This window comes from Oncorhynchus mykiss, chromosome 25 (assembly GCF_057628025.1).
Source record: "Oncorhynchus mykiss isolate SJ-2025 chromosome 25, ASM5762802v1, whole genome shotgun sequence".
NCBI lineage: Eukaryota > Metazoa > Chordata > Actinopteri > Salmoniformes > Salmonidae > Oncorhynchus > Oncorhynchus mykiss.
The window spans coordinates 29,997,684-30,024,353 of NC_143046.1; the positions used below are offsets into that span (position 1 = coordinate 29,997,684).

The following is a 26,670-nucleotide window of genomic DNA, read 5'->3' on the forward strand; positions in this document are numbered from 1 at the left end:
CCTCCCTCCCCTCTCTCTCTCTCTCCACTCACTCACATTACAGTGACAATTTATAACGCCGTGCACAAAAGATTCCTATCTCACACATTACATCAGTGGATATTTCTGTCCCCTTTGAGAGGAGCCAACTCTTAGGCAAACACTAGGGGTGACCACTACAGGGTGGCCAATGGGCTTTGGGCATGCATGAGACGCTTCAAATTAGCAGCAGATACAAATATTAAAATGGATCAGACGTGTTGCAGCAGCCCTAAGGTGAGAGACAGAGAGAGAGAGACAGAGACAGAGAGAGGATAGCAGGTATGGAGAGGTGAAACTATTCTTTGAGCACCTCACTGCTTTCCCACCTCTTCCAATCTGACTCTGTGAAAGGTGTTCTCCTGTTACTTCTCCCCCTGGGTGTGGCTTCTAATGGGAATGGGAAGGAAGTCCTGTGGGATTATTGTGTTCGTGCGTTACATTAATATGATCCCCGTAGTCATATCGCTTACTTCTTCTTGGCCCCTTTAAGGACAATCGAATGGAAATACATCCGTAACCAAATATTCTGGCTGCCACTGCTCGTTTCTGGTTGGAGGCCCAGTTTGGAGTTTGGTATTTGGTAAAGAGGAAGAGAAAGTAGGCTGGTTGAGTGCAGTGAAGCTGCAACATAAGGTGTGAGAGAGACTGATGGACATCTGTTTGGTAAAGGGCGGTGTGTGTGTGTGTTAGACCATCGACTGAGAGCCTAAGGAAAGCAAGTGGGGGAATAGGGTGACTTCTTCTCTTACACTCTAATGATACATTATGTGGAACTACTTTCACTACCTCAATGGCCGCTATAACTCAAACAGAAAGACCACTTTTTGTGTGTGTGTGTGTGTGTGTGTGTGTGTGTGTGTGTGTGTGTGTGTGTGTGTGTGTGTGTGTGTGTGTGTGTGTATGTGTGTGTGTGTGTGTGTGTGTGTGTGTGTGTGTGTGTGACTGTGTGTGTGACTGTGTGTGTGACTGTGTGTGCGACTGTGGCCAAGCGCACACATTGCTGTTTGTCTTTCCAACGTGGCTGAGGCTGCTAGCAGTGCGAATGCGAAACCCCCAAAGGACTGTCAAATTGTCATCTTCCTTTTTGGTGCAATTGTGAAGCTGACGATCAGCTCTTCTCAGGATAAAATGAGTTCTAAACCTTTTCTTGTTGATTGCCAGTTTAGCGCATAGGATAGTTAAGCATTTTTAAAGCTGCTAACACACACACACACACGCACACGCACACGCACACACACACACACACACACACACACACACACACACACACTTGAGAAAGCTAGTAGTGCTGCTGCTAAACTAGTGTTTAGCCCCTGCTGTGATAAAACCTGATCTGCAGTGGAACCGGGCAGGTAAGATTAGCTGTACTGAACCATGGGAGTGCTATATTTTACACCTAATTACTCAATTATCATTAAACACTGTCGTAGCAGACACAATGCCAGAGGAGAAATCACACATATCACAAACGGCTTCAATTCAACAGCGCTAGTTCATTCCTGGTTGCCTGCACAGCGTGGTTGGCTCTGTCAGACTACAGGAAAATCATTGAAAAGACTTTACAGAGCAGAGAACGGGAACCATTTTTTTGATAGTACTGGCTGTTCGAATACATTTTGAAATATAAGACTCAGAATGTATTTCAGCACCTTCAAATGGGGAAATGCTTGAATATGTAGTCACAAATAATGTTTAATCATGAAAAGATCAAAGATTTCAAAAAGTATAAACACTTTAAGGTATTATATATTAATTAAAATATCAAAACATCCAGCTTGCAGTACTTCTACCTTCCACTGGTGGGGGCTAGTAAACAGGTGAGAGGCTACCAGATTCTTCTGTCATCCCCACTGGCTTTCCCCAGCCTTGTTTGAACAGTGTTGGGAACCAATAGTGATTTTATGGGTTTGTTCAAAGACAAAAGGTTGACAAAGGTTAAGACACAGACAGTCAGGTAGACAAGTAGAGAGGGTAGATTGACGAGGCGGGGTGTTCAGTTACACTGATAAAAGCTGAAAGGACGAACAAACCCACGAGTCCCCAGACAAATGCACCAATATCAAATCAACAATCAACAGAGCATACAAGTGTGTCTCCTCTCGCACCTCTTTTGTTCCTCTCTAAACATTTAACAAAGATTATCAGTGTGGATAAGACCTAAGACTAACTTATCTGCATCTGACCTTATCATAGGGCTTGATTGGTGAGCATGCCTGGCTGAGGTTCTTCAGAGAGTCTCTTTCTATATAGAGTAGTCAGGACGGAGACACACACACATTCAGAAGAACCCAGAGTGTGGGTCACCTGCATGACCCATGTGGTCAATGGTCATTCACCTGGCTGCTGGCTAACTCCCTCCCGCAGTGAGCCCCTGTGGTCCAACACGCTCACCGCATGGCTTAATACACACTTACAACAACACAGTCGCCCGCACACACAAAGAGGGAGCCCCGGAGGCGTTCTAAATCTCCGCTGAGACACAGCCTACTGTGAGGTAATGAGGAATTAGAGACGAGGAAGGAGGACGAGGAGAGATTTACTGGGGTTTACCTCACGTTACTGTCACACAGGAAGACCCAGAGGCCGTGGAAACACAACCACCACCTCACAACCACTTTATTGCCATCTCATAACCACTACACAACCGCGGCTGATACCATTACCTCCGGTCCTGCACCCATAACCACACTCAGAGAGACCCATTCATTCAACTACTATCCTCAACACGCTTGAGTACTGTCAAAACAAGCGGCGTCACTACACCAAGTCTGCCATACCAACACAAACAGACACACTAGGCATGCTTCAGAGGGCTTGACACTTTACGTCTCACAGCAACACGCCACTCTAATCATTTTCACTTACATTCATTAGACAGGATCCATTAGTTAGCTTAACAGCCTATCAGTAAGATCCCTATGGGCATGTGTATGACATGACCATTCTCTATAGAGGACCTAGCAATCTGTAGGGCCATGGGGGAGGAATACGTTGAGATGAACATTGATATACAATGATAATGACGGACAGATTAGGGGCCACCCTCTCCTCCAGTAACTTGCGAGCTTACTTGCGAGCCCATTCCCAACAGTTAAAAAGTACAAGAAATATTAGGTAAATAAGAAAAAGTAAATAGTAACATACTAAAAAACAACAACAAGGCTATATACAAGGAGTAACGGTAACGAGTTCATGTGCAGGGGTACGTGGTAGTTGAGGTAACACAGTGGGTAGGGGTAGAAGTGTACATTAATATACACTGATAAGGAGGATCTCTTCCAGCTAGGTTATTTTATGCTCTGTGGATGGGCTTACACCCAGTACAGGTATGTACCATGTAAGTACTTGTACCACGCTAGCTCGGAGCATGTACTAATGATGGCGTTGTCTGCTATTTAACTGTGGGGGTGGCAGCACCAACCGCTTTAAAGAGAGACCACTAGCATCAGCTGACTCATTCTGAGTTGGGTGTTTCTCTAGGTGTGAGAGAACGCATGGTGAGAGTAGGCTAGGAGAGACTAGGACTAAGAAATGGGCTGCTGCGCAAGGTTATTAAACCTTACGATTTGTTTTTATTTCTACTCATTTTTAGAGCATTATCTCTTTATTTGTTTCAGTTCGTTTTCAGATTTGATTTACTAGTTTTTATTTAGTTACAATTTGGTAAAACAATATGTATATTTGGTCTTTATATTATTTAGTTAGAGTATTAGTTTTAGCGTTAGGGACAGAAAGTAGCCTACACTCTTAGAAAAAAGAGATAGGTTATCTAGAACCTAAACATTTCTTTATGCTGTCCCCATAGGAGAACCCTTTGAATAACCATTTTTGTTTCCAGGTAGAACCCTTTTGGGTTCCATGTAGAACCCTTTCCAAAAGAGTTCTACCTGGAACCAAAAAGGGTTCTACCTGAAAACAAAAAGCGGGGCCAATCAGGTCTGCTTGTTGCCCCCTCCCCGATCAGAAAAAAATAGCTTAGTGCGATGTTTAGCTTTGGGGCACCCCCTCCACAGGGTGTGAACAAAAAGCAGACCAGAGTGGGCCTGCCCTGATCTGAAAAAAATGATGGGGTGTCTCGCTTTCTCTACTGTCTCTGCCCTGGATTTGTTCCCTTTTGTTAGCTAGTGATAGCAAAGATGATCAGGATGTTCAAGTAACCGCTCTAACAATGAAAACACATGTCCTCAAAAGATGGAAGGCAGGCGGGATGAGACGAGATCAGGTGGGACCATTGTAGCCAATGAGAAGGCAGATAGATACACGTGTGAAGTAAGTTGTTTTTCAAGTCGCCGAATGCCACGTGCGTCGACTTATATCAGTACTTTTGTAACAATCTAAAACACAACTCTATTAAAAACAAAGTTTTAAGTGAGAAGTAGGCATTGGTCGGAAGCCAAAAATGGAAATTCACATGCCTATTCCACCCATACTCTACCAAGGTTTTCCAGGACACAGCTTTGACCTACTACAGTAGCTACAGTATGGTGGTCTATTGTACTTCAAACAATGTGTAGGCAAGTTGCTAAGTATTCAAACCTTCTCAAACAGCCTAATTCATACTTTTCGGGAAGGTGCCACATACAAGGTAAAGTATTGGATTCTTCACGCACCACACTAAGACATTATCCCATTCCACTACCTTTTCAAGTTTTGAAACCAAGCTCTGCTTTCATATTTACGAGACCATCAGGCCTGATGGGGTGAGTTGTTATGTCTTGTAGTAATGTGGTGCCTGCCTGTGTTTCCTTCATCTTCATCATGGCAATACATATCATTGAGAAAAAACATCATTTTTGGGGTCAATAGGTGCCCAACATAACAACAGGTGGTATGCTGGACACAGTCAAGCATACCTATATAATGAGCTAGTCTGTATTCCTGATTTCTGTAACTGTTAGCTTACCTGTGTAATATTGCCTTAAACTCAGATCTACTTGTTTGGCAAACATGGTCCTGTTTAATCCATTTCTGTGCTGATGAAAGGGTAGTTCATTCCCTCTGTCAAATGAATATGTATATTAAAGTTGTGTGTTTTTGTATTTATTTTTGTAATAAACATGGTGTCACAAAATGGCACCGACAGAGATGGTCGACTCGCTTCGAGTTCTCAGGAAACGATGCAGTATTTTGTTTTTTAAAATATTGTTTCTTACATTGTTACCTTATTAAATCTTAAGTCTTATTACATACAGCCGGGAAGAACTATTGAATATAAACTCAGCAAAAAAAGAAAAGGTCCTCTCACTGTCAACTGCATTTATTTTCAGCAAACTTAACATGTGTAAATATTTGTATGAACATAACAACAACTGAGACATAAATTGAACAAGTTCCACAGACATGTGACTAACAGAAATGGAATAATGTGTCCCTGAACAAAGGGGGGAGGTCAAAAGTAACAGTCAGTATCTGGTGTGGCCACCAGCTGCATTTAAGTACTGCAGTGCATCTCCTCCTCATGGACCACACCAGATTTGCCCGTTCTTGCTGTGAGATGTTACCCCACTCTTCCACCAAGGCATCTGTAAGTTCCCGGACATTTCTGGGGGGAATGGCCCTAGCCCTCACCCTCCGATCCAACAGGTCCCAGACGTGCTCAATGGTATTGAGATCCGGGATCTTCGCTGGCCAAGGCAGAACACTGACATTCCTGTCTTGCAGGAAATCACTCACAAAACGAGCAGTATGGCTGATGGCATTGTCATGCTGGAGGGTCACGTCAGGATGAGCCTGCAGGAAGGGTACCACATGAGGGAGGAGGATGTCTTCCCTGTAACGCACAGCGTTGAGATTGCCTGTAATGACAACAAGCTCAGTCCGATGATGCTGTGAGACACCGCCCCAGACCATGACGGACCCTCCACCTCCAAATCATCCCGCTCCAGAGTACAGGCCTCGGTGTAACGCTCATTCCTTCGTCAATAAACGCAAATCCGACCATCACCCCCTGGTGAGACAAAACTGCGACTAGTCAGCGAAGAGCACTTTTTGCCAGTTCTGTCTGGTTCAGCGTCGGTGGGTTTGTGCCCATAGGCAACGTTGTTGCCGGTGATGTCTGGTGAGGACCTGCCATACAACAGGCCTACAAGTCCTCAATCCAGCCTCTCTCAGCCTATTGCGGACAGTCTGAGCACTGATGGAGGGATTGTACATTCCTGGTGTAACTCGGCCAGTTGTTGTTGCCATCCTGTACCTGTCCCACAGATGTGATGTTCGGATGTACCAATCCTGTGCAGATGTTGTTACACGTGGTATGCCACTGCGAGGACGATCAGCTGTCCGTCCTGTCTACCTGTAGCACTGTCTTAGGTGTCTCACAGTACGGACATTGCAATTTATTGCCCTGGCCACATCTGCAGTCCTCATGCCTCCTTGCAGACTCCTTTGGAGTCCGTAGAAAGGCCTCTTTAGTGTCCTAAGTTTTCATAACTGTGACCTTAATTGCCTACCATCTGTAAGCTGTTAGTGTCTTAACGACCGTTCCACAGGTGAATGTTCATTAATTGTTCATGGTTCATTGAATAGGCATGGGAAACAGTGTTTAAACCCTTTACAATGAATCTGTGATCTGTGAAGTTATTTGTATTTTTACTAATTATCTTTGAAAGACAGGGTCCTGAAAAAGGGATGTTTCTTATTTTGCTGAGTTTAAGAACAATGTCAACTTACCAACATTACGACCAGGAATACGACTTTCCCGAAGCGGATCCTCTGTTCGGACCACCACCCAGGACAATGGATCTGATCCCGGTAGCTGAGCCAAAACAACTGCGCCGAAGAACGGGCAGATGGAGCGACCTCCCGGTCAGGCTCCATAGACGTGCACTTCGCCCACCGCTCCCGAGTATACTACTGGCCAATGTCCAGTCCCTTGACAACAAGGTAGACAAAATTCGAGCAAGGGTTGCCTTCCAGAGAGACATCAGAGATTGTAACATTCTCTGTTTCACGGAAACATGGCTCTCTCAGGATATGTTGTCGGAATCGGTCCAGCCACCAGGCTTCTCAATGCATCGCGCCAACAAAGATAGACACCTCTCTGAGAAGAGGAAGGGACGGGGTGGATGCTTCGTGATTAACGACTCATGGTGTAATCAAAACAACATTCACCGACGTAGAATTTACCTACGAAAATAATTCTCATCAGTTATAGTCACAGCTGTGTACATTTCCCACCAAGCAGACACCAAGACGGCCCTCAAGGAACTTCACTGGACTCTATGTAAACTGGAAACCATATAACCTGAGGCTGCATTTATTGTAGCTGGGGATTTTAACAAGGCTACCTAAATTCTATCAGCATATTAATTGCACTATGTGCAGGGGTAATACACTCGATCACAGCTACTCTAACTTCTGCAATGCATACAAAGCCCTCCCCCGCCCTCCCTTCGGCAAATCCGACCACGACGCCATCTTGCTCCTACCGTCTTATAGGCAGAAACTCAAACAGGATGACAAGTGACGAGAACCATTCAACGCTGGTCTGAACAATCGCAAGCCACGCATCAAGATTGTTTTGATCCCGTGGACTGGAATACATTCCGGTCAGCCTCAGAGAACAACATCGACCTATACGCTGACTCGCTGAGTGAGTTTAAAAAGAAGTGCATTAGATATGTTGCACCCACTGCGACTATTAAAACCTACCCTAACCAGAGACCGTGGATGGATGGCGGCATTCGCACAAAACTGAAAGTGTGAACCACCACATTTAACCATGGAAAGAGGTCTGGGAATATGGCTGAATATAAACAGTGTAGTTAATCCCTCCGCAAGGCAATCAAACAAGTGAAGTGCCGGTACAAGGACAAGGTGGAGTCGCAATTCAACGGCTCAGACACGAGACTTACAGTGCCTTGCAAAAGTATTCACCCCCCTAGGCGTTTTTCCTATTTTGTTTCATTACAACCTGTAATTTAAATTGATTTTTATTTGGATTTCATGTAATGGACATACATAAAATAGTCAAAATTGGTGAAGTCAAATGAAAAAATGTCAGAATTAAAAATAAAAAAAAGGAAAAGTGGTGCGTGCATATGTATTCACCCCCTTTGCTATGAAGCCCCTAAATAAGATCTGGAGCAACCAATTACCTTCAGAAGTCACATAATTAGTTAAATAAAGTCCACCTGTGTGCAATCTAAGTGTCACATGATCTCAATATATACCTGTCAATACCTGTTCTGAAAGGCCCCAGAGTCTGCAACACCACTAAGCAAGTGGCACCACCAAGCAAGCAGCACCATGAAGACCAAGGAGCTCTCCAAACAGGTCAGGGACAAAGTTGTGGAGAAGTACAGATCAGGGTAGGGTGATAAAAAAATATCTGAAACTTGGAACATCCCACCATTAAATCCATTATTAAAAATGAAAAGAACATGGCACCACAACAAACCTGCCAAGAGAGGGCCACCCACCAAAACTTACAGACCAGGCAAGGAGGGCATTAGTCAAAGAGACCAAAGATAACCCTGAAGGAGCTGCAAAGCTCCACAGCGGAGATTGGAGTATCTGTCCGTAGGACCACTTTAAGCCGTACACTCCACAGAGCTAAGCTTTACGGAAGAGTGGCAAGAAAAAAAACATTGCTTCAAGAAAAAAATAAGCAAACACATTTGGTGTTCGCCAAAAGGCATGTGGGAGACTCCCCAAACATATGGAATAAGGTACTCTTGTCAGATGAGACTAAAATTGAGCTATAAGGCCATCAAGAAAATGCTATGTTTGGCGCAAACACAACACCTCTCATCACCCCAAGAATTTCATCCCATGAAGCATGGTGGTGGTAGCAACATGCGGTGGGGATTTTTTTCATCGGCAGGGACTGGGAAACTGGTCAGAATTGAAGTAATGATGGATGGCGCTAAATACAGGGAAATTCTTGAGGGAAACCTGTTTCAGTCTTCCAGAGATTTGAGACTGGGACGGAGGTTCACCTTCCAGCAGGACAATGACCCTAAGCATACTGCTAAAGCAACACTAGAGTGGTTTAAGGGGAACATTTAAATGTCTTGGAATGGCCTAGTCAAAGCCCAGTCCTCAATCCAATTGAGAATATGTAGTATGAATTGGAGATTGCTGCTGCAAAATGTGGCTCTACAAAGTATTGATTTTGGGGGTTTTCTTTGCGGGTATTTCTTGTCTGTTTCACAATAAAATATATTTTGCATCTTCGAAGTGGTAGGCATGTTGTGTAAATCAAAAGACCAACCCCCCCGCAAAATCCATTTTAATTTCAGGTTGTAAGGCAACGAAATAGGAAAAATGCCAAGTGGGTGAATACTTTCGCAAGCCACTGTATATGGCATGGTCTACAGGAAATCACGGACTACCAAAAAGAAAACCAGCCACGTCACGCACACCGACGTCACGCTTCCAGACAAATTAAAACACATTCTTTGCCCGCTTTGAGGATAATACAGTGCCACCATCGCGGCCCACTAACAAGAACCCCGCCCCCCCACTCTCCTTCTCTGTGGTCAATGTCGGTAAAACATTTAAAAGTGTTAACCCTCGCAAAGCCGCTGGCCCAAACGGCATCACCTAGCCTTGTCCTCAGAGCATGCGTAAACCAGCTGGCTGGTGTGTTAACAGACATATTCAATGGCTCCCTATCCCAGTCTGTTGTCACAACATGCTTCAAGATGGCTACCATTGTTCCTGTACCCAAGAAGGCAAAGATAACTGAACTAAATGACTACCGCCCCGTAGCACTCACTTTGGTCATCATGAAGTGCTTTGAGAGACTAGTCAAGACTCATATCACCTCCACCCTACCTGACACCCTAGACCCACTTCAGTTTGCTTACCGCCCCAATAGGTCCATAGATGCCACAATTGCCATCACATTGCACACTGCCCTATCCCATCGGGACAAGAGGAAAACCTATGTAAGAACCTATGACTACAGCTCAGCATTCAACACCCTAGTACCCTCCACGCTCATCATCAAGCTGGAGGCCCTGGGTCTCAACCCTGCCCTGTGCAATTGGGCCCTGGACTTTCTGACGGGCTGCCCCCAGGTAGGAAACAACATGAAGGTAGGAAACAACATCTCCACTTCGCTGATCCTCAACACTGGGGCCCCACAAGAGTGCGTGCACAGCCCCCTCCTGTACTCCTTGTTCACCCATGATTGCATGGCCATGCACGCCTCCAACTCAATCATCAAGTTTGCAGATGACACAACAGTAGTGGGCTTGATTACCAACAACAACGAGACAGCCTACAGGGAGGAGATGAGGGCACTCGGTCTGTGGTGTCAGGAAGTCAACCTCTCACTTAACTTCAATAAAACAAAGGAGATGATCGTGGACTTCAGGAAACAGCAGAGGGAGCACCCCCCTATCCACATCGAAGGGACAGCAGTGGAGAAGGTGGAAAGTGGTAAGTTCCTCGGCGTACACATCACAGACAAACTGAAATGCTCCACCCATACAGATACTGTGGTGAAGAAGCGCAAACTCAGGAGGCTGAAGAAATTTGGCTTGTCACCCAAAACCCTGATAAACTTTTATAGATGCACAATCGAGAGCAACCTGTGGGGCTGTATCACAGCCTGGTACGACAACTGCTCCACCCTCAACCGTAAGGCTCTCCAGAGGGTGGTGTGGTCTGCACAACGCATCACCGGGGGCAAACTACTTGCCATCCATGACACCTACAGCACCTGATGTCACAGGAAGGCCAAAAATAAAATCAAGGACAACAACCACCCAAGCCACTGCCTGTCCAGACCGTTACCATCCAGAAGGTGAGGTCAGTACAGGTGCATCAAAGCTGGGACCGAGAAACTGAAAAACAGCTTCTTTCTCAAGGCCACCAGACTGCTAAACAGCAATCACTAACTGCTGCCTACATTGAGACCCAATCACTGGCAACTTTAATACATTGATCACTAGTCACTTTAAAACACTGGCACTTTAAATAATGGCACTTTAATTAAACTTACATTACTCATATCACATGTATATACACTGTCATTTATACCATCTACTGCACCATCTATCTTGCCTATGCCGCTCGGCCATCATTCATCCATACACTTGTATGTACATATTCTCACTCACCCCTTTAGGTTTGTGTGTATTCGGTAGTTGTTGGGGAATTGTTTGATTACTTTTTAGATATTACTGCACTGTCGGAACTAGAAGCACAAGCATTTTGCTACACTCTCATTAACATCTTCTAACCATGTGTATGTGATCAACAATATTTGATTTGATTACAATAAAATACCATTACAATTGGCCAATTTCTAAAAATACATACAGCCTAATGATTTTTATACACACTACATGACCAAAGATATGGTGACACCTGCTTGTCGAACATCTCATTCTAAAATCATGGCATTAATATGGAGTTGGTCCCCGCTTTTCTGCTATAACAGCCTCCACTCTTCTGGGAAGGCTTTCCACTAGACGTTGGAACATTGCTGCAGGGACTTGCTTCCATTCAGCTACAAGAGCATTAGTGAGGTAGGGCACTTTATTTTGGGCAATTAGGCCTTGGGCAATTAGGCCTGGTCGGCAATCCAATTCATCCCAAAGGTGTTTGATAGGGTTGAGGTCAGGGCTCTGTGCCGGCCAGTCAAGTTCTTCCACACAGATCTCTACAAACCATTTCTCTCCATTTCTCTATAGACCTCGCTTTGTTCACGGAGGCATTGTCATGCTGAAACAGGAAAGAGCCTTCCCAAACTGTTGCAACAAAGTTGGAAGCACAGAATAGTCTAGAATGTCCTTGTATGCTATAGTGTTAAGATTTCCCCTTACTGGAACTAAGGGGTCTATCCCAAACCATGAAAAACAGTTTGTTTGTGTGTGTGAGGGAGATTGACTGTGAAGGAGTGAAGGTGTTTACATGGGTGTGGATGTGAATGAGGGAATGATGTCGAAAGAGTGTGTGTATGTGTATGTTTGCATGCATGCATAGATGGGTGTAATTGTGAAACTATACATGTTTATTAGTAAGTTTAGTATGTTTCATGTTGTGTGTGTGTTTCATGTGCGTGTGTGTGTTTTGCGTGTGTGTATACCAATGTCTGCAGGGCGAGGTGGAGGACGACGTTTGGCAGAGGGTCTGGCACGTCTTTCAGGTCTCAACCTGCAGACAGAGAGAGACAGAGAGAGACAGACAGAGAGAGAAAGACAGACAGAGAGAAAGACAGAGACAGAGAGAAAGACAGAGACAGACAGACAGACAGACAGACAGAGGAAGAGAGAGAGCGAGAGAGCACGAGAGAGCGAGAGCACGAGAGAGAAAGCGAGAGCACGAGAGAGAGAGAGAGAGCGAGAGCACGAGAGAGAGAGAGAGAGCGAGAGCACGAGAGAGAGAGCACGAGAGAGAGAGAGAGAGAGCACTAGAGAGAGAGCGAGAGCACCAGAGAGAGGGCGAGAGCACCAGAGAGAGAGAGAGAGCACGAGAGAGAGAGCACGAGAGAGAGAGAGCGAGCGTGCGAGCGAGAGAGCATGAGCAAGAGAGCGAGAGAGCATGAGCAAAAGAGCGAGAGAGCATGAGCGAGAGAGCGAGAGAGCATGAGCGAGAGAGCGAGAGACAAAGACAGATGTGACGTTTTCACTATTTCTGCCTTCCTTTTGTCCTTTTCTATTTGATATTCTTCATTTCAACTGTGGAACCTATACCCCTATGGCTGTACGGCCAGCATTAGAAAGAGAGGGATAGTTGGTTAAGAGCGAAAACAAAGGAGTGAAAGGTGGAGGAGAACCCAGGTGAGGTGTTGTGGTGCTGGGTGTTTGCTCAGCTATGTGGTATTCTGAGTAACATGGCAGGTAGACTTCATTTGACTATCTTTTTCTTTCCTTCTCTCTCTCTTTTCCCTCTCTCTGTCTGTCACCCACCTTTTTCTCACCTTCTCACTCTCTCTTACCCTAGTCAATTCTATTTGCACAGGTAAGAGGAGCCCGGCCCAATACATATGTGTATGTTAGTATGGGAGACTTGAAAGTCTGGTTTGCCCAGTATAAGAGAGCTCACCTGTGGATGGATGGTAGGGGACACCCTTTGTCTGGAGCATCAGTCAGCCTGAGGAGCAGGATTGAGAGAGACAGAGAGCGAGAGAGGGGAGGACAGAGAGAAAAACAGAGAGAGAGACAGACAGAGAGATGGGGTGGTGTAAGAGAGTGGAAGATGGAAAACGAGTGAGAGAATGAGAGGAAACAAGAGGGGCAGATATAAAAAAAAAAGGGAGATGACAGGGTAGAGGAAGAGTTTGGGAGATAATAGAGGGATGTAATGAAGGAAAGTATGAAAATAGAGGGAGTAAATGAGAGAGGGAGAGAAGGAAAGAGGGAAAAGAGGGAGGGAGATAGAGCGGTTCAGGGAGTTAACAGGGAGGGGGCAACTATGCTCCCAGGGCCAACAGTTCAGTGAGCGAGGAGGGCAGGCAGGCAGAGTGGGGCCCAGTGAGGCAGGACAGGTAGGTAATCCAAGCCACCATGTGCCAGAACCTCACGTGTTTCTCTCATTGTCTCAGGAGTTGCTGGCTCAGGTTTCTATAGCCCTGAGCTTCCTGGGAGCTGGCATCCCACCACCACCGCCCACTGCCCCACAATACACACACACAATCTGACGCACACAGCAAAACACATACACACAGCAAAATAAACACACATACAGTAAAAAGCATACACACACATTGAAATAAACACACACACACACACACACACACACACACCGCTCACTCGCACATTCAAATATAGCAGCTGCCACATAACCTCACTATAAATGATAACCACAAAATGATTAACATGTTCCACTCTTTTGCTGAACATTCTGACCCTCTCTACAACTCTGTGACACGTAGAGAGACAGACAGTAAACTTGATCATGATTACTAACAGAGACAGTCCTAATAAGCGGAAAGAAAGACCAGCTCAGACACATAGCGCAAGATTACACCGGAGGCCCATTTCTGCTCTCTCTCGCTCCATCTCTTTCTGTCTCTCTCTGTCTCTGTCTCTCGTTCTCTCACTCCGCCTCTCTCTCCGTCTCTCTCTCTCACACACACACACACACACACACACACACACACACACACACACACACACAGTAATTCCTAGAGAGGACCTGTGTCTGATTCCTATATCTGACAGTAAATTATATTCTTTGAGTATCTCCTCTGTTTCTAGGGTCAGATTGCCAATGCAACCAACTTCCTTTCTGGTTTCCCATCACTGATGAACCAGATATGTCTTATAGCATTAGATATTTCTACATAATATAAAATGTGGTTTATTCAATTATTCAAGCGCAATTTAATGCAGCCTTTAGAGCATTCACAGTAAAGGCTGCATATGTCAGCTCAATCGGAAATTACCTATGCATTTATAATGGGATATAGGGCAGATCTTCAGCGCAACAGATTGAATCTACCCCCTAGTCTGAATGAGATAATGTTGTTCTAAATATAGGAAGTTTGGCACTTTTTTCGTTCTGCCCTATGTACAGCTTTTGGTGGGAGACAGGTCTGCTGGATGTTTGTACATTGTGGGTTGATTTGGCTAACTATAAGAACCCAAAACACTCCACATGACCCCCCCCCCCCCCCTGACTCTCCCCTCTCTCCCCCCAATACCCCAAATCTCTCCCTATCCCTCTCTCTCTCTCTCCCCCCCTCCCCAACAGCTCTCACTCAACCCCCTCTCTGTCCTCCCCCTCGTACCCCCTCTCCTGTGTGTGTGTGTGTGTGTGTGTGTGTGTGTGTGTGTGTGTGTGTGTGTGTGTGTGTGTGTTTGTGTGTGTAGCCAGACATGAGGTCTGTCCAGAGCTGAGTGGTCACTAAGCGCACTAGAGCCTGAGCAACTGTGATGTCACCAGGATTCCACAAGGCTCTAGACAATGGCTGTCTCCGGGCATAACTCAGCCAGAGAGAGAGGTTGAGATGTGTGTGTATGGTTGTGTGTGTATGTAGGGGGGGTGTGGGGGGGGCTGCTAATCACAAGCCAAACACATTCACTCAACCGCTCACTCTCTAATTCTTTCTCTGTCTCACAGATTCACAGTCTCACAAACGGAAACCAACTCAATTCACTCACTCATATGAAAGCTTGATGATATCGCCACTCACAAACCCATTTTCTCATCCCTACCTATCTAAAACCACAGACACAGAGCACATCAGACCTTCTCCGTAGGCATCACGGTAAGACACCAGCCATGGGTCAGTCTCTGATTGCTGCAGAGTACCTACTCTATGTCTCACCGAGTTGGGGAGTGAGCTTCATACTGTGTTAAGTCACAACCCACAAGACACAATTGTAAACAACAGAAATGTCTCTTATCTAAAGAAATCTAAACCCAGACGGACCAGTCTCCAGTAGACCAACCCGCTAGTCTGGAGACCTTTCGGTTCCAGTCGAACCACTTGTGAGGACTCCCCTCCTGAAGCCCAGGGTCTCAGCAGAGGTGAGGTGAGGTGAGGTGTGAATGCTAATACAGCTCCATCAGTGTGCCATCCAGAAAACAATCCATGCTAATGCCTCCACAGACAGGAGTCCAGTTAGCCCAATCAGCCAGGGGAATCATCTGGAGTGGCGAGGTGAGGGCTCCAAGAGCCATGGGGCCCTGATTGCGGGCCGATTTACAGGCTGCATGGATAATGGCTGGCAGGGACATGGTTCTGATGGAGAGGGCTCTGACTGCACTACTGGAGGTGAGGTAGGGCCAAGACAACCTGTACTGTCCAGAGACACAAATGTACGAGTTCTGGGCAAAACACACCTTGTAGGAGTGATGGTAAAGAAAGTGTGATGTGGATTTCCTGGGTTGACCCTAACAGTTCACTACTGTTATATGACCTATGCGTGGCCCTGAGGGCTTTCGATGAGTCTGACCCTCTAGTTCAACATCACAAAAGATAACGTAAAACAACCCAGCAAGCTACTTCCTAACCCGGTTGCTAACAACCAGACAAAAGGGACACTGCCATTGGGCCCTACAGTGGGGTTTGTAAATAGATGTGAAAAGGGTGAGGTCCGCAGGAATGAAGAGGGTTTTCAAATGGTAAGTGTGTATATGAGGGTAGGTGAGAGGGAGGAGGGGTGATGGGGGAGGGGGGTAGTCAGGATCGAGAGGGGAGTTTCTATAGAGCATCCCTTTGATGTTCCTGAGTCCACCTTGCATTAGAGGGGGTGAGGAAGGGCCCGACGAGCAAGAGAGGCCTCTTCAAAATGGCCCTGTGGCCCTTTGTGGTTTTGGTGACCAGCCAAGGGGTGGGCCAGGGGACATCCATGACTGGAGGCCATCTGGAGGTTATCTCCATGGAAACACTGAGACATGTATCTAATGCAGACATCTCACTGGCTGGCTGTCCCCACAGTCAGTTTGGGACAGAAGGAGAGATCCAGTATCTAGTTGAACCCAAACAGGCTAAGCCCCATTGGCGTAGACCAGAGTGATACTACTACTAGAATTCTGTTTGGAGTGGATGTGCTCCACAAATCAAATGAAATTGTATTTGTCACATGCGCCGAATACAACAGGTGTAGATCTTACAGTGAAATGCTTACTTACAAGCCCTTAACCAACAATGCAGTTTCAAAGAATATGGATAAGAATAAGAGATTAAAAAGTAACAAGTAATTAAAGAGGAGCAGTAAAAAAATACAGGGGGGTGCCGGTACAGAGTCAATGTGCGGGGGCCCCAGTTAGTTGAGGTAGTATGTACATGTAGGTAGAGTAAATTAAAGTGACTATGCATAGATAATAACAGAGAGTGGAAGTGGAAGTGGTGTGTTGGGGGGGGGGGGGGGGGGGCAATGTGAATAGTCTGGATAGTCATTTGACTAGATGTTCAGGAGTCTTATGGCTTGGGGGTAGAAGCTGCTTTAGAAGCCTCTTGGACCTAGACTTGGCGCTCCGGTACCACTTGCCGTGCGGTAGCAGAAAGAACGTCTATGTATGGCTAGGGTGGCAAGAGTCTTTGACAATTTTTAGGGCTTTTCTCTGACATGTATAGAGATCGTGGAGGGCCTTTCTCTGCCTGGTATAGAGGTCCTGGATGGCAAGAAGATTGGCCCCAGTGATGTACTGGGCCGTTCGCAATACCCTCTGTAGTGCCTTGCAGTCAGAGGCCAAGCAGTTGCTATTCGACAGAAAAGTGTAGATACAGTGCCTTGCGAAAGTATTCGGCCCCCTTGAACTTTGCGACCTTTTGCCACATTTCAAGCTTCAAACATAAAGATATAAAACTGTATTTTTTTGTGAAGAATCAACAACAAGTGGGACACAATCATGAAGTGGAACGACATTTATTGGATATTTCAAACTTTTTTAACAAATCAAAAACTGAAAAATTGTCCGTGCAAAATTATTCAGCCCCCTTAAGTTAATACTTTGTAGCGCCACCTTTTGCTGCGATTACAGCTGTAAGTCGCTTGGGGTATGTCTCTATCAGTTTTGCACATCGAGAGACTGAATTTTTTTTCCCATTCCTCCTTGCAAAACAGCTCGAGCTCAGTGAGGTTGGATGGAGAGCATTTGTGAACAGCAGTTTTCAGTTCTTTCCACAGTTTCTCGATTGGATTCAGGTCTGGACTTTGACTTGGCCATTCTAACACCTGGATATGTTTATTTTTGAACCATTCCATTGTAGATTTTGCTTTATGTTTTGGATCATTGTCTCGTTGGAAGACAAATCTCCGTCCCAGTCTCAGGTCTTTTGCAGACTCCATCAGGTTTTCTTCCAGAATGGTCCTGTAGTTGGCTCCATCCATCTTCCCATCAATTTTAACCATCTTCCCTGTCCCTGCTGAAGAAAAGCAGGCCCAAACCATGATGCTGCCACCACCATGTTTGACAGTGGGGATGGTGTGTTCAGGGTGATGAGCTGTGTTGCTTTTACGCCAAACATAACGTTTTGCATTGTTGCCAAAAAGTTCAATTTTGGTTTCATCTGACCAGAGCACCTTCTTCCACATGTTTGGTGTGTCTCCCAGGTGGCTTGTGGCAAACTTTATCTGACACTTTTTATGGATATCTTTAAGAAATGGCTTTCTTCTTGCCACTCTTCCATAAAGGCCAGATTTGTGCAATATACGACTGATTGTTGTCCTATGGACAGAGTCTCCCACCTCAGCTGTAGATCTCTGCAGTTCATCCAGAGTGATCATGGGCCTCTTGGCTGCATCTCTGATCAGTCTTCTCCTTGTATGAGCTGAAAGTTTAGAGGGACGGCCTGGTCTTGGTAGATTTTCAGTGGTCTGATACTCCTTCCATTTCAATATTATCACTTGCACAGTGCTCCTTGGGATGTTTAAAGCTTGGGAAATCTTTTTGTATCCAAATCCGGCTTTAAACTTCTTCACAACAGTATCTCGGACCTGCCTGGTGTGTTCCTTGTTCTTCATGATGCTCTCTGCGCTTTTAACGGACCTCTGAGACTATCACAGTGCAGGTGCATTTATACGGAGACTTGATTACACACAGGTGGATTGTATTTATCATCATTAGTCATTTAGGTCAACATTGGATCATTCAGAGATCCTCACTGAACTTCTGGAGAGAGTTTGCTGCACTGAAAGTAAAGGGGCTGAATAATTTTGCACGCCCAATTTTTCAGTTTTTGATTTGTTAAAAAAGTTTGAAATATCCAATAAATGTCGTTCCACTTCATGATTGTGTCCCACTTGTTGTTGATTCTTCCCAAAAAAATACAGTTTTATATCTTTATGTTTGAAGCCTGAAATGTGGCAAAAGGTCGCAAAGTTCAAGGGGGCCGAATACTTTCGCAAGGCACTGTATACAGCCTGAACATTTGCCCAAAACACGCGCCTGTCGATCTTGGAATGCAGGAGAATCAACCAATGAACGAAAAAAATGCATGACTATATTATGTCTATACTTTTTGTTTTTATACATTGAATCAACCATTTTTTATACTTTTTGTTTTTATACATTGAATCAACCATTTTTTTATATATTTTTTTTTAAATCTAGTCGATGCTCTCGATGGTGCAGATGTTGAACCTTTTTTACATTTTTAATTATTATTTCGTTGAGGGAGAGTTTGTTGTCCTGGAACCACACGGCCAGGTCTCTGACCTCCTCCCTATAGGCTGTCTTGTTGTTGTCAGTGATCAGGCCTACCAATGTTGTGTCATCGGCAAAATTAATGATGGTGTTGGAGTCGTGCCTGCGTGCAGTCATGAGTGAACAGGGAGTTCCCGGTGGGGGGCTGAGCACACACCCTGAGGGGCCACCGTGTTGAGGATCAGCGTAGCAGATGTGTTGTTACCTACCCTTACCACCTGGGGACGGCCCGTCAGGAAATCCAGGATCCAGTTGCAGAGGGAGGTGTTTAGTCCCAGGGTCCTTAGCTTATTGATGAGCTTTGAGGGCACTATGGTGCTGAGCTGTAGTCAATAAATAGCATTCTCACATAGGTGTTCCTTTTGTCCAGGTGGGAAAGGGCAGTGTGGAGTGCAATAGAGACTGCATCATCTGTGGATCTGTTGGGGCGGCATGCAAATTGGAGTGGGCCTAGGGTTTCTAGGATGATGCTGTTGATGTGTGCCATTACCAGCCTTTCAAAGCACTTCATGGCTACAGACGTGAGTGCTACGGGTCAGTAGTCACTTAGGCAGGTTACCTTAGTGTTCTTGGGCACCGGCACATGGTGGTCTGCTTGAAACATGTTGGTATTACAGACTCGGACAGGGAGAGGTTGAAAATGTCAGTGAAGACACTTGCCAGTTGGTCAGCGCATGCTCGCAATACACGTCCTGGTAATCCGTCTGGCCCTGCGGCATTGTGAATGTTGACCTGTTTAAAGGTCTTACTCACATTGACTGCAGAAAGCGTGATCACACAGTCTCTGGTACAGCTGGTGCTCTCATGCATGTTTCAGTGTTATTTGCCTCGAAGCGAGCATAGAAGTAGTTTAGCTCATCTATCTACCTACCTCATCCCCATACTGGTATTTATTTATTTTGCTCCTTTGCACCCCAGTATCTCTACCTGCACATTCATCTTCTGCCGATCTACCATTCCAGTGTTTAATTGCTATATTGTAATTACTTCGCCACCATGGCCTATTTATTTCCTTAACTTACCTAATTTGCACTCACTGTATATAGACTTTTTGTTTTCTTTTGTTCTACTGTATTATTGACTGTATGTTTTGTTTATTCCATGTGTAACTCTGTGTTGTTGTATGTATCGAATTGCTACGCTTCGTCTTGGCCAGGTGGCATTTGCAAATGAGAACTTGTTCTCAACTAGCCTACCTGGTTAAATAAAGGTGAAATAAAAAATAGAAAATAGAAAGTAGGTAAAACTGATTTAAGTTTCCCTGCATTAAAGTCCCCGGCTACTAGGAGCATTGCCTCTGGGTGAGTGTTTTCTTGTTTGCTTATGGCGTAATACAGCACATTCAATGCTGTCTTAGCGCCATTCTCTGACTGTGTTGGTATGTAAACAGCTACAAAGAATATCGATGAAAACTCTCTCGGGAAGGTAATGTGGTCTGCAGCTTATTATGAGAACTCGACCTCAGGCGAGCAGTAGCTTGAGACTTCCTTAGATATTGTTTACAGGAGGCTGCTGAGGGGAGGACAGCTCATAATAATGGCTGGAACGGAGCAAATGGAAAGGCATCAAACACATTGAAGCCATGTGTTTGATGTATTGATACCAAGCCACTGATTAGTGGATGGTTTAGAGTGGTCTCTTCACTCAGGTCTTCTCTATGAAGGGTTAGTGGATGGTTTAGAGTGGTCTCTTCACTCAGGTCTTCTCTATGAAGGGTTAGTGGTTGGTTTAGAGTGGTCTCTTCACTCAGGTCTTCTCTATGAAGGGTTAGTGGTTGGTTTAGAGTGGTCTCTTCACTCAGGTCTTCTCTATGAAGGGTTAGTGGATGGTTTAGAGTGGTCTCCTCACTCAGGTCTTCTCTATGAAGGGTTAGTGGATGATTTAGAGTGGTCTCTTCACTCAGGTCTTCTCTATGAAGGGTTAGTGGTTGGTTTAGAGTGGTCTCTTCACTCAGGTCTTCTCTATGAAGGGTTGGTGGTTGGTTTAGAGTGGTCTCTTCACTCAGGTCTTCTCTATGAAGGGTTAGTGGTTGGTTTAGAGTGGTCTCTTCACTCAGGTCTTCTCTATGAAGGGTTAGTGGATGGTTTAGAGTGGTCTCCTCACTCAGGTCTTCTCTATGAAGGGTTAGTGGATGATTTAGAGTGGTCTCTTCACTCAGGTCTTCTCTATGAAGGGTTAGTGGTTGGTTTAGAGTGGTCTCTTCACTCAGGTCTTCTCTATGAAGGGTTGGTGGTTGGTTTAGAGTGGTCTCTTCACTCAGGTCTTCTCTATGAAGGGTTGGTGGTTGGTTTAGAGTGGTCTCTTCACTCAGGTCTTCTCTATTTTTTATTTTACCTTTATTTAACCAGGTAGGCTAGTTGAGAACAAGTTCTCATTTGCAACTGCGCCCTGGCCAAGATAAAGCATAGCAGTATGAACAGACAACAACACAGAGTTACACATGGAGTAAACAATAAACAATAAACAAGTCAATAACATAGTATAATTTTTTTTTTATATACATTGTGTGCTAAAGGCATGAGGAGGTAGGCAATAAATAGGCCATAGGAGTGAATAATTACAATTTAGCAGATTAACACTGGAGTGATAAATGATCGGATGAACATGTGCAGGTAGAGATACTGGTGTGCAAAAGAGCAGAAAAGTAAATAAAATAAAAACAGTATGGGGATGAGGTAGGTAAATTGGGTGGGCTATATACCGGTGGACTATGTACAGCTGCAGCGATCGGTTAGCTGCTCAGATAGCAGATGTTTAAAGTTGGTGAGGGAGATAAAAGTCTCCAACTTCAGAGATTTTTGCAATTCGTTCCAGTTGCAGGCAGCAGAGAACTGGAAGGAAAGGCGGCCAAATGAGGTTTTGGCTTTAGGGATGATCAGTGAGATACACCTGAGGGGAGCTCATAATAATGGTGCTACGGGTGGGTGTTGCCATCGTGACCAGTGAACTGAGATAAGGCGGAGCTTTACCTAGCATAGACTTGTAGATGACCTGGAGCCAGTGGGTCTGGCGACGAACATGTAGCGAGGGCCAGCCGACTAGAGCATACAGGTCGCAGTGGTGGGTGGTATAAGGTGCTTTAGTAACAAAACGGATGGCACTGTGATAATGAAGGGTTATGAAGGTTTAGTGGTTGGTTTAGAGTGGTCTCTTCACTCAGGTCTTCTCTATGAAGGGTTAGTGGTTGGTTTAGAGTGGTAATGCTGTACAAATTATATTTCTCTCTCACTCTTTCTCCCTCTCTCTCTCTCTCTCTCTCAAACACCACAGGGCCCTCAGCAATCAATCACTGACATGACTGTATTGGGGAAGTTGAAAAAGGAGGATATAGAACAAGTTCCTCAAATAAAATGTCAATGTCAGATGTCAAATTGGATCTCAAATATGAATGAGATTATCTGTCCCACCGTTTCATTCCAAACGTACAGTATATGTTGAAAGTTTGTGAACTGAGCCGCAAGTATTTTGTGTCTATTTTAGGATGTCAGCAACACCTGTTAGTTAGACAGAGAGACAGAATGCTCACAGGCCAGTTTGATAGGAATTTAGGTCAATGGTGACTACTGATACATACCATCTACGTATTTTGGCCACTTTGAAGACAGATTCATGAAAGTAAAAACAACAATGAGTTTGCAGTTTCAGTTGTTGTATTTCCCCCCAGCCCACATACATCCCAGGAGGACAGAGTGGGAAGAGAGGGGTACAGAGGGGGAGAGGGGTTGTAGGGAGTTTTGGGGGTGCATGGAGTATTTGGTGCTAACTGGATCTATTTAGCCCCCAGCCATACGCACCCCATCTCTCCACCCCTCCTCCTATTCCTCTACCACCCCTCTCCTCTCCTCCCCCTGGCTTTGTGCGCCCTGAGTCCACTCCTCCCCCTTTTGTCACCCTGCCATTCCGCTTTGGTTAGCACACACAATGGCCGCTCAGTGCTCAGCCTCCTGACGCTGCATTCTGCCTGAGCACCGGGGAGCGGGCCAAGGGAGGCGTGTGGGAGGCAGAGGGGCTCCTGCAGGGGGGACGAGGGGTGACAGCAGAAGCAAATCCCATGTGACTAAATGCCCCCTCCTCACCATCACCATCCAACTTCAGCCCCCATGCCCCATCCACAGTTCCACAGATATGGGCCATAAAACAAGTGCCATTGGACCAGAGCACGGCACAGTTCAAAACAAAAAGCTCAACTCAGCTAGTCAAACAAACAGGTGTTTCCTATGGCTGGCTATCTGCATGGGTGTGTGTTGTTGTAGTTGTTATAACCAACTAGCTTCTCAGACAGAACATGTGCCCACCCTCCATCTACCTGTGTGTTCTCTTCATCATATATAAGCTATTGGGCACACATCCCAAATTGAATATTAGAACCTGGCTTCAAACATTTCTGTCTGAAAATGTATCCCCAACTTTCACCAATGTGAGTGTAAAATTGGGACAATTAAAATGGACTTTAGACGTTTTTATCAAATATTTCCCTGGAATATTGTTAGTGTAGGTTTAACTCGATGTTATGTCAAGTCAGTTACTGTTTCCCTATCACAAACACTTGTTCAATTGTGATTTAAACAAATATTCTTCAGCATATGTCATTGTGGAAAAACTACAAACCATATAACTGTTGAACGTTGTAAATGAGCATTTGTAAGTTTGAGAAAAAGTTGCAAAATTAGCATTACAAAGAGTGGCTTCTCTGGTATAGGTAGGACAGGGGTATAGAGGTGTGAGTGTGTGTGTGTAAAAAGGGGGGTCAGTTGGAGTTTCAAAGCCCCTGCTTGTTCATCCATATTTCACACCATGGTGACATCTTAAAGCCTAGACGGGCCTGGTTGCTTCGCCCTCTCTTTCACTTTCTGAGGAAAAAAGGGGAATTGGGAGGCCAGGGGGGGGGGTGGCAAAATATATGCAAATGGACACCAGAGGGGATACGAATTTTATGGGTTTAGAATTTAGTTCAGCCAACCTGAATAATGAAATGTCTGAACAAAAAAAACAGCCCCTCCCCAACTCTCTACCTCTCGTTCCCACCCCCACCTCAGGCCTCGTCTCTCCTCCCTCCTGCCAAGTTCCTCACATATGAGGAGCTCAGTACATCCAAACTCTCATTAGGATCTCCTTACTGGCCAGGGAGAGGGAAGGGAGTCACGGGCGGGGAGGAGAGGAAGGGAGGAGGAGGGGAGAGAGGGAGAGAGAGGAGTGGGGGCCAGCGTACCTGATCAGGCAGAACATGTGGCTCCTGATTACGACACTATTTTCTCAGCAGGTCCCCCAGCCTCAACCTGGGCCTGTGAATATAGAGCAGAGGCCCAGCCAATTGCCTTAGCACTGCCTCTCGCTGTCTCTCATTGCCGATCGCCTAATGGTAGAATTAAGGCCGTACAGAGTGATTTCATCAGACTTTGTGGTTTTTCTTTCAAAGAGAATATTTTTTTTCTCCTTCTTCCAAATAGCTGTATTGTAGTATGGGGGGTCTGGCGTGTATGGGGAGTGAGCGAGCAGTTCTACAAGACTGCACATAACGTTACAACAGGTGGGGAATAGACATAGAGTGACGCTGCTACGCCGATTTTAGGGAACATCATGGCTTGATACGATCTACATGTGTTGAAGTTGTGAGGCTGACCTCCAAAACAAAAGGTTTATTAAGGAAACAAAACACAACATATATGATCCATGTAGATTAGATTACCTTGTGGCAGTTTGCTCAACAATACGGAATGTTTCAGTACAATACTGTCCTCTGTTCTACATACCTGTTCTACCTACATATCTGATGATGTTACTGTAGGTTACATTCACTAAGCTGAGCTGAAACACCAGATTGTTTAGAGGACAGGCATATTTAGGGTTAATCGGTTGTCAGCTGTCCCTTCATATAGATTAGTATTGACACAAACCTAGAAAGGTTACGTTATGGGACAGCTTTAAAGACCTGCCGTATAAATCCTCTAAACTCCTTCTCTCTCTGTCAAAGGACATTACAGCCCGTCTACATAATGTGACATAACCACAGACCGCTGTTTTTAATGTACCAATGACGGCCTACGAACAGTGGGTTAACTTCCTTGTTCAGGGGCAGAACGACAGATTTTTACCTTGTCAGCTCTGGGATTCAATCTTGCAACCTTACGGTTAACTAGTCCAACGCTCTAACCACCTGCCTCACGAGGAGCCCGCCTGTTACGTGAATGCAGTAAGAAGCCAAGGTAAGTTGCTAGCTGGCATTAAACTTAATCAATCATAACTACACATTGTTGATGATATTACTAGTTTATCTAGCGTGTCCTGCGTTGCATATAATCGATGCAGTGCGCATTCACGAAAAAGGACTGTCGTTGCTCCAACGTGTACCTAACCATAAACACCAATGCCTTTCTTAAAATCAATAGACAGAAGTATACATTTTTAAACCTGCATATTTAGCGAAAAGAAATCCAGGTTAGCAGGCAATATTAACCAGGTTAAATTGTGTCACTTCTCTTGCGTTCATTGCACGCAGAGTCAGGGTATATGCAACAGTTTGGGCCGCCGGGCTCATTGCGAACTAATTTGCCAGAATTTTACGTAATTATGACATAACATTGAAGGTTGTGCAATGTAACAGGAATATTTAGACTGAAGGATGCCACCCGTTAGTTAAAATACGGAACGGAAAGAAATCCAGGTTAGCAGGCAATATTAACCAGGTTAAATTGTGTCACTTCTCTTGCGTTCATTGCACGCAGAGTCAGGGTATATGCAACAGGAATATTTAGACTGAAGGATGCCACCCGTTAGTTAAAATACGGAACGGAAAGAAATCCAGGTTAGCAGGCAATATGAACCAGGTTAAATTGTGTCACTTCTCTTGCGTTCATTGCACGCAGAGTCAGGGTATATGCAACAGTTTGGGCCGCCGGGCTCTTTTGTGTGTTTTGCCAGCAGCTCTGCTGTTTCACTTCAAGCCTATCAACTCCCGAGATTAGGCTGGTGTAGTTAACGGGGTGCGCGCTAATAGCGTTTCAAACGTCACTCGCTCTGAGACTTGGAGTAGTTGTTTCCCTTGCTCTGCATGGGTAACGCTGCTTCGAGGGTGGCTGTTGTAGTCGTGTTCCTGGTTCGAGCCCAGGGAGGAGCGAGGAGAGTGACGGAAGCTATACTGTTACACTGGCAATACTAAAGTGCCTATAAGAACATCCAATAGTCAAAGGTATATGAAATACAAATGGTATAGAGAGAAATAGTCCTATAATTCCTATAATAACTACAACCTAAAACTTCTTATCTGGGAATATTGAAGACTCATGTTAAAAGGAACCACCAGCTTTCATGTTCTCATGTTCTGAGCAAGGAACTTAAACGTTAGCTTTCTTACATGGCACATATTGCACTTTTACTTTCTTCTCCAACACTTTGTTTTTGCATTATTTAAACCGAATTGAACGTTTCACTATTTATTTGAGGCTAAATTGATTTTATTGATGTATTATATTAAGTTAAAATAAGTGTTAATTCAGTATTGTTGTAATTGTCATTATAACAAATACATTTTAAAAATCGGCCGATTAATCGGTATCAGTTTTTTTGTCCTCCAATAATCGGTATCGGAGTTGAAAA

The 26,670-nt window shown here is 45.0% G+C and overlaps 1 long non-coding RNA gene across 1 annotated transcript in view; it reads left to right on the forward strand.

Annotated features, from left to right (window-relative positions):
- The window catches only part of LOC149971610 (uncharacterized), a 124,026-nt gene extending 101,496 nt beyond the window's left edge, over positions 1 to 22,530 (forward strand). The window contains exon 2 of the long non-coding RNA XR_016491636.1: positions 22,348 to 22,530. This is a non-coding gene — a long non-coding RNA (uncharacterized LOC149971610). The remainder of the gene's footprint in view (positions 1 to 22,347) is intronic.
- Positions 22,531 to 26,670: the final 4,140 nt, after the last annotated feature.